This window comes from Suricata suricatta, chromosome 2 (genome assembly GCF_006229205.1).
Source record: "Suricata suricatta isolate VVHF042 chromosome 2, meerkat_22Aug2017_6uvM2_HiC, whole genome shotgun sequence".
In the NCBI taxonomy this organism is placed as follows: Eukaryota; Metazoa; Chordata; class Mammalia; order Carnivora; family Herpestidae; genus Suricata; species Suricata suricatta.
This window is the reverse complement of record NC_043701.1, coordinates 39,247,663-39,255,242: the sequence shown is the minus strand read 5'-3', so window position 1 is coordinate 39,255,242 and position 7,580 is coordinate 39,247,663.

Genomic DNA, 7,580 nt, shown 5'->3' with positions numbered 1-7,580 from the left:
AGGCAATGTTTTTAGCATAAGAAAAGCAAAGGTTAGTTCTTTGTGAGCAGGGTTCAATAGCCTGTTTTCTTGAGGGGAAATAAAACAGGTTTCTCAGGAAATGTAATATTTGTTCCCATAAACACAAAAGAAGAAATTCCTATAATTTCCTTCACAAGTTGCAATTAGCATATTTTAGAATAAGGGGACAAGTCACTCCTGATACCAGTCAACAAGGTGCCTTGGAAGTCAGTGCTCAAGCAAAACTAATTGAGTGGGCGGTAGACATTGGTTTCCATCTGACAGCGGGAGCCTTGAAAACCCACCTTACCTCATAAGGAGTTTTTCTCAACTTAGTGAGTTCAGAAAATGGCTTCCAGCAAATTCTCATGGAAAAAGGAGTGCAGGTAATGAGTTTGGTCTTATATACACTAAGTTTGATATGAGAGCTGACGTTTCAGAAACAGTTTATCCATGGGTCTCTTGCTCAGATCAGTGTAGCAGATACAGTTGTTTTCCAACTAATTCTGTAACATGTCATCTCGTTCTTGCTAGTTGATCTCTGGCTTTGTGTCTTCACTCTTCTTGTTGTAGCTTGGAAAGGTGAGACTAACATTCTCAACAGGAATTACCTCCCAGCTTGAATAGTCTGTTCTGATCATAGTGACACCATTCTTCTTGCCAATAATTTGCTTAGGAAGTGACTGGTGATTCAGTTCCGGTCAATGAGAAATAAAGAGATGTTGTCTGGAACCTGCTGGGAGAGTTCTTTAACGCTTATAAGGCCATTGGTGTGTGAGAAAGTGCAGCTTGGAGCAGATGCAACCATTCTGAACCCATGGAGTGAGCTAGCCATCATACTGAGGATGGCTTTTCTATTTGTAGCCAAAATTATCCTAAATTTGGGATTTATCTATTTGTCTCTTTATGTATGTATGTATGTATGTATGCATGTGTGTATCATGGAGAGAATCACACAGCGCAAAATTGCCATCTTAGCCATTCAGTTCAGCAATGTTAAATATAGCTTCGTTGTTGTGAAACAGATCTCCAGAACTTTTCATCTTGCAAATAGGAAATTTTATACTCATTAAACAACAACTCTCCCTCACTTCATCCCCCTCAGTCCCTGGCAGCCACTTTGGGTTTTGTGAGTGAATACGTTGTAACTAACCTCCAAGATAGAATAAAACCTTGTCCAATGAGAATATAACACTGTAAAGACTAATCTGTTTGGAGGAGATAGAGGAAGAGAGGTCTACTAAACAGGTGGAGAAAGATCCCCCAGAGGTAGAAAGAGCTAGTAGCATGCAAGTTTATGAGGCCCGAGAGGAAGGAGCTTTGGAGGATGGGTTAGTTACCATGTTGGGTGCTGCACAAAGGTGTATTCAAGTAATCCCTGAAACTGTCAACAGTTATTTTATAGTTGGGAAGGCATGGGTAGTGTTGGGAAAGCCAGTTTCAGTAGATTGAGGTTAGAAGTCAGAGCTGAAGAAGGAATAGTAATAGAATAGGAGGTTTCGCAGCAGGGGAGAAAGCCACACAATGAAATTCCCACTTATCTAAACTCACCCCTTGAACACCCAGTGATATTTGCCCAGTGTTCAGGGTGTAGAGAGTGCTGCCACAGAGTCTATAACAAAGCAGGAGCTGGAGCTTCAGAGGCCCTGTTTATTCTCCTGCCACCTAAATTACCACATATCCTCCAGAGCAACTTGAACTGTTCGCCAGCTTCGTGAGCTTTGTTTAGCTTCGTGAGCCCTGTGGGTGTATGGGTTTTATACTGACATGAGGGTCTGGGAAGAGGTACTGTTTCTTTGAAAGGGTCAGATTTGCTCAGCGAAGGGGCCTAATTTAAACCCTGTCCCAGTTTCAGGACTGTACACACCTTAGGAGACATATCTGGTCCTTTCTCTACCAGTGCTTTTGGGACAGGCTCATCTGCTTTAAATTTAAAGCAGCTTCTTGATTATTATTTACCCATTTCCCCACATCAGTGGAAAACTTATTAGTATTGTGCAGTAACAAAGGTCACTCTAATCTCCGAAATTTTTTTCTCTGTATCTAAAAAAAATGAACATTCTAATGAAAGGTTGCAATCCGTTTAATTATAACCCCAAGTGGCTGAGCTGCCAGGTTAGTGGGCTAATGGCATTCATCCTCTGAAACTCTATACATTGTAAGAATTTATAGAAGATTCCTGGATAGCCTCAGGGCTAACTTGAAGTGTGACTAGTTTGTAGATTCCCCAGGCTTGATCAAAATGAATTGTTTTTATCTTTTCTTAAAGAGATTAGTGGGTAAAAGTGATCTTAAACATTACAATAATAAATAATAAAAATATACGTATTTCTAAAAAATTATGTTGAAAATAAAATGTGGATGTTGATGAATATCTCATTTTGTCATTTAATTCATATTCATTGAATTAGTCAAGTATCTACTATGTGTAAGACACTGAGGCAATATCCATTGGTACTAGGTAACAAAGCTAAAATATTTTACGAGTGCCTGGGTGGCTCAGTCGGTTAAGCATCCGGCTTTGGTTCAGGTCATTAGCTCAAGGTTTGGGGGTTCGAGCCCCACATCGGGCTCTGTGCTGACAGCTAGCTCAGAGCCTGGAGCCTGCTTCAGATTCTGTATCGTCCTCCTCTCTGACCCTCCCTTGCTCACAGTGTCTCTCTCTGTCTCTCAAAAATAAATAAAATAAATAAAAAAAATTTAAAAACACTAAAATATTTTATTGAGTAAAAAAATCTCTTATTTTTGGACAGCCAATTTTTTATATGCTGAGTTGTTTTAGGTGGGTATAAGAATGATATGTACAGTTAAATGGCTCTACTCTGTTAGAAAATATTTATCTTTCCTCCTCCTATTGCAAATCATTGCTAGTTAACACTGCATATGGATATGAATGATTCTCCTGATTATCAGTTAAAATTCAGAAGGTAAATTCAGAGACCAAAGTATGCTGCACTACTCCATAGAGATTAGAGTATGAATAGGATGATCTTTGAGATATTGTATGAAAGAGATCTTTTGTATATATATGTTGGTTCACATAATGTTTGGTGTTTTCAATGAATAAAATAAGTTTTAAAAGCAACTTGAAGTAGTAAATATCAATTAACTCCCACAAGGATGGTCATATGTTTATAAGTAAAAGTTTTTGGAAAACAAGCTATCTTGGGCTTCTGAATATTTACATGAAAACATTTCAATGTTCTACTAATATATCGGCATTAAATCGAAAGACGGTGACTAAGAACAAAGCTCTTTGTTTTGATTTTGCTGCTTTGCAGTGAGGGTATGTGCTGGAATCCAATCTAAGATATCTGTTTATTCATTGGCCTGATTCCCAAAATGTCTCAAATGGAAAATTGCTTGTTGCCATTTAGCCCCTGTGGATTTTGACAGATTTGAGGATTTAATTACCTACTTGTTCATTTTATGAAATGGTCAGCCGGTGAAGCCAGCTCTGAGCTGATAATCACCGGGGAGGAAAAACGGCTGGTGTTCACCCTGATGATTTTAATTATCTTTGGTAGCTCAAGAAATAGTGATTCTCTTTAAGGTAGTTGTTAACAAGAATTTTTGACAGTAGAAAAGACAGAGAATATATTTCAATGCCTAGAAATGCCGAGATAGAAAAGAGGCTATTCATAAGTGAATGGACTAATGGAGGGAAGACTGTAATTGGATGTTGTCTTGTTCCTCCTCCTTTAAGTTCCCACAATAACCAATTTATTCTAGAAAGGCCTTCTCTGGACTTGAGGCATTATTCTCTTCATTTTTGATGTTGGCAATTTATTAAAAAAATGCCTCAGAAGCAAACACAAACACAAAGCATTTCAAATTAAATAGGCCTGATGGTTGATTTCAACCTATAGGCCGCCAATTTCTACCAATTTCTGCTTCAGAGTTTTCCTTGATACGTAAACAAAAGTGATTTCTTTCTCTTCTAAATTCATATAACAATTATTGTCTGTGCTGTTCATTTTGAAATTAATCATGAACTGCCTCATGACATCTTTCCTATTATGTCTTGAGCTATTGTTTAATATTCTATGGTTCTGAAACTTTTCACTTGCCTTGAGCTTCTAATCAATTGCTAACATCTTTAGTGCAGAAACTGTGTCTTCTATTTCTTTGCATTTCCTCTAGTGCCAAACACACTCTAAACCCTCAGTGAATTAATGTTGGTTTTGTTTCATTTCATAAGACAAAGTATTCCAAATCTATATTCTCCTTTTCTACAAGAGTACTGAAATGACAATCAGATATAATCAGTCGATATTCATGGAATGATGTTTATTTCTCCCTGGAAATGCTGCAGAATTGTAAAAATACTCAGAAACCAACTCACAAGTGTCTCAGAGAAACCCCTCCCGTTTTCTTCTTTCTTCTTTCCTGAACTAAAGTGTGAGCACTGAAGATTAGATGAGCTGATGAAGAGATAAGGCACTATGTTAGGAACTTTATGTAATTCTCACAGTTCCATAGGTAGCAATTACTATCCCCATTTTACAAATGAGAGACTGTGAGGAACAGAAGTAACACAGAGGGTCACACAGCTACCGCTGGAGCTTGGGTTCTAATTCTGGTCTATTTGATTAGCAAAACTGGCTGTTTCTCTTAGCCAAGCAGCTTCTCTCTTGCTTACCCCAGGAAGGCAGGTTGTTATCAATGTTCTAGATGAAGGGGCTCTGAGACGTGGGCAATCTTTTGTAATTAAGATTGTGAAGTAGCTTCAGTTTATCCTTAGCTCCTTCCTGTCTTCTCATCACTGTTCTTCCTTGGCCTCCGTTCCCTCATGCTTCTCCTGGCTATCTGAACCCACACTGCTGCTTCTGAGTCAGACCTTCCCAGGCCAGAGCACCAAACCTAGAATCAAATCTAGGCCTTTACTTTGTTGCATTCTATTAAGACATTAGTTCCTTCTCCCATTTTCTGGTAGGTCAGTTTCCATATACATATCATGGCCACTGATGGGTTAATGTTATTCTTCTAGATAACGTTTAGGAGACAACAGGTATTGTTAGGAATGTTGATGTGGTAGACATAAAGGGGAAGGTTCTCAATTAGGAGTTTCTCATTTCCATCTCAAATCATGTTCTGGGATAGGCTTATCCAAGTTAAATAAAATAAAGACTTTCTTTATGAGATGCTCATTTATATTATTTATTCTTACCAGGTGTGAACTATTTGAAAAAGTACAAAAAGGGCCTCAAAATTTAGATTTGGTTAGGAAGACCCCGAAGAAGTCTATTTCATCTATAACTTCTTGTGTGAGCTCTGTTAACATTCTTCTTTATGAGGTAGTATGTGATTCCACATTGTCCAGCTGAGAAATTCATTTATATGAGCAGATTATATGCCTATACAATATCCAGCAGGTATGGCACTGAGCACATGTAGGGGTATTTTACTTGCTGTCTTCTGAGCGAATTGTCTGTAAAATAAGTGTATGGAAAAGCTCTTACAAAGCAGTATTTTTGAAAAGTGTGCTCCTATAGCAGAATCACAGAGGTGCTTGTTAAAAATCTTAGTTTCTAGATCCAGTGAATCAGAATCTCTAAGATTCTGTATTTAAAAAAAAAAAAAACAATGTTATCTTAGATTGGTAAGGAACTCTTGGGAAATCTTTTGTAATCAAAGCAAATCACTTCCTGGGAAAATGCATTGTTTTTAGTTAATCTTGCTGCTCACAAGCACCAAATGCATTTGAAGACGAAACTATTTCACACCAGAGAGGTATAGTACCAAAAAAAGTCACTGGGTCACCGGATTACTAATATTAAAGAGAATCTACAGAATTTTCTGGGGTGTATTAAATACAAGTGAAGATTCTTTTTGTTTATTTTTTTAAATGTTTATTTTTGAGAGAGTGTAAGTGGGGGAGGGGCAGAGTGAGAGGGGGACAGAGGATTTGAAATGGGTTTTGTGCTGACAGCAGTGAGCCCTGCGTGGGCTCAGACTCAGGACCCTGAGGTCACGACCTGAGCTGAAGTCGGATGCTCAACCCACTGAGCCACCCAGGTGCCCCACAAGCAGAGACTCTTCATGCTACATAAAAGTTCCATAAAGGCGGTTTTTTTTAATCTTCCGATATTTCCCAAAGATTAGCTGAGATTCTGTACAAAGAATGAAGGCGTGTGCTGCTCTCAACTGTGCTATCACTTTAAAATCCCATTTAAAGGTTGTATTATATCCCAAAGTGGTTTTTCCTGTTTTTATGCTCTGTATCCCCTTTCCTAGTTTTTACTGCCATGGAAGGTAGTCCTTTTAGGAAAAGCAGTCATTCTGAATACATTTTTTGAATAAGGACATCATGGTAAGGATTCCATGATGTTTCTGCCTGGGTCTCCTTCTGCTGGACAGTGATTAGTCCCTGAGCCAGGAAGAGTTTGGTCCTGGCATTGTGGCTTTATGAACTGTGCAATCTTGCTAAGCTAGCTTCATCTTGCCATGCTCCAAGTTTGCCATCTATAAAATGATGCTGCGAGGGCTGATTTCTGATGTCCTGTCTAGGTGTACATTTGGGAGAAGAGCAGACGCCACCTTTGCAGGTGTTTTTTGTCTTAGGAGATGTTGATATTCTAAGGAAGCTTCTCTGCCTTCACTGTGAAATAATATGCATATTTCTCCTAAGAGAAGACATAGAAACAAAACGTAAAATGGATCATTTGCATTTAAACTACTTAAGTAAGATAGAAATTACTCATTTACTTAAGTGAGTCAGCATTTCCATGTGGAATCTAGTATGTCATCCTATATTTCCTAAGTTAATCATATCAGGAAAATGGATCTGGAGGTGGGTGGACCAACATTTAGCAAAACAATGTGTTTTTAAAAGACAACAATCCCTTTAATGTGTATGTATGTGCTTGAATTTCTGTTTCCTAACAAAATGGGCTTAGTCAGCATTTCAGATCAAATGAACTAGAAATTAAGAATTGGTGTGCTTTTTATTCTCTACTGATCTCTTCTTACCCCCTCTTCTGTTCTAGAAGAGTGGCCTCAATATTCTTGAATGTACACACCTATTGTTAAAAGGAATTGAGCATGCACTCCCCAAAATGTATTTATATATTTATGTGTTGTGTATACCACACATAGTTAATACCTCAAGGAATAATATGCAGTGAAAAAGAAGTTCATCATTAGAGAAAGTAGATGGAAATCTTTTGATAATTTTAAATTTGGGGGCTGACAAAAGACTTCACATGATTAGATCATTGCAATTTTTATTTACAGCAGGCAAAGAACTCATTTTAAGAATAGACATTTAAAGGGGCACCTGGGTGGCTCAATCAATTGAGCATCCTACTTTAGCTCAGGTCATGATCTCACAGTCTGTGGGTTCAAGCCCCACATCGGGCTCTGTGCTGACAGCTCAGAGCCTGGAGCCTGCTTTAGATTCTGTGTCTCCCTTTCTCTCTGCCCCTCCCCCTCTCACTCTCTGTCTCTGTCTCTCAAAATAAAAATAAAGACAAAAAAAAATTTTTTTAATGCTAAAAAAAAAAAAAAAAGAATAGACATTTAAGGAGTGCCCGGGTGGCTCTGTTGGTTGAATGGCCAACTCTTGATGTTGGCTCAGG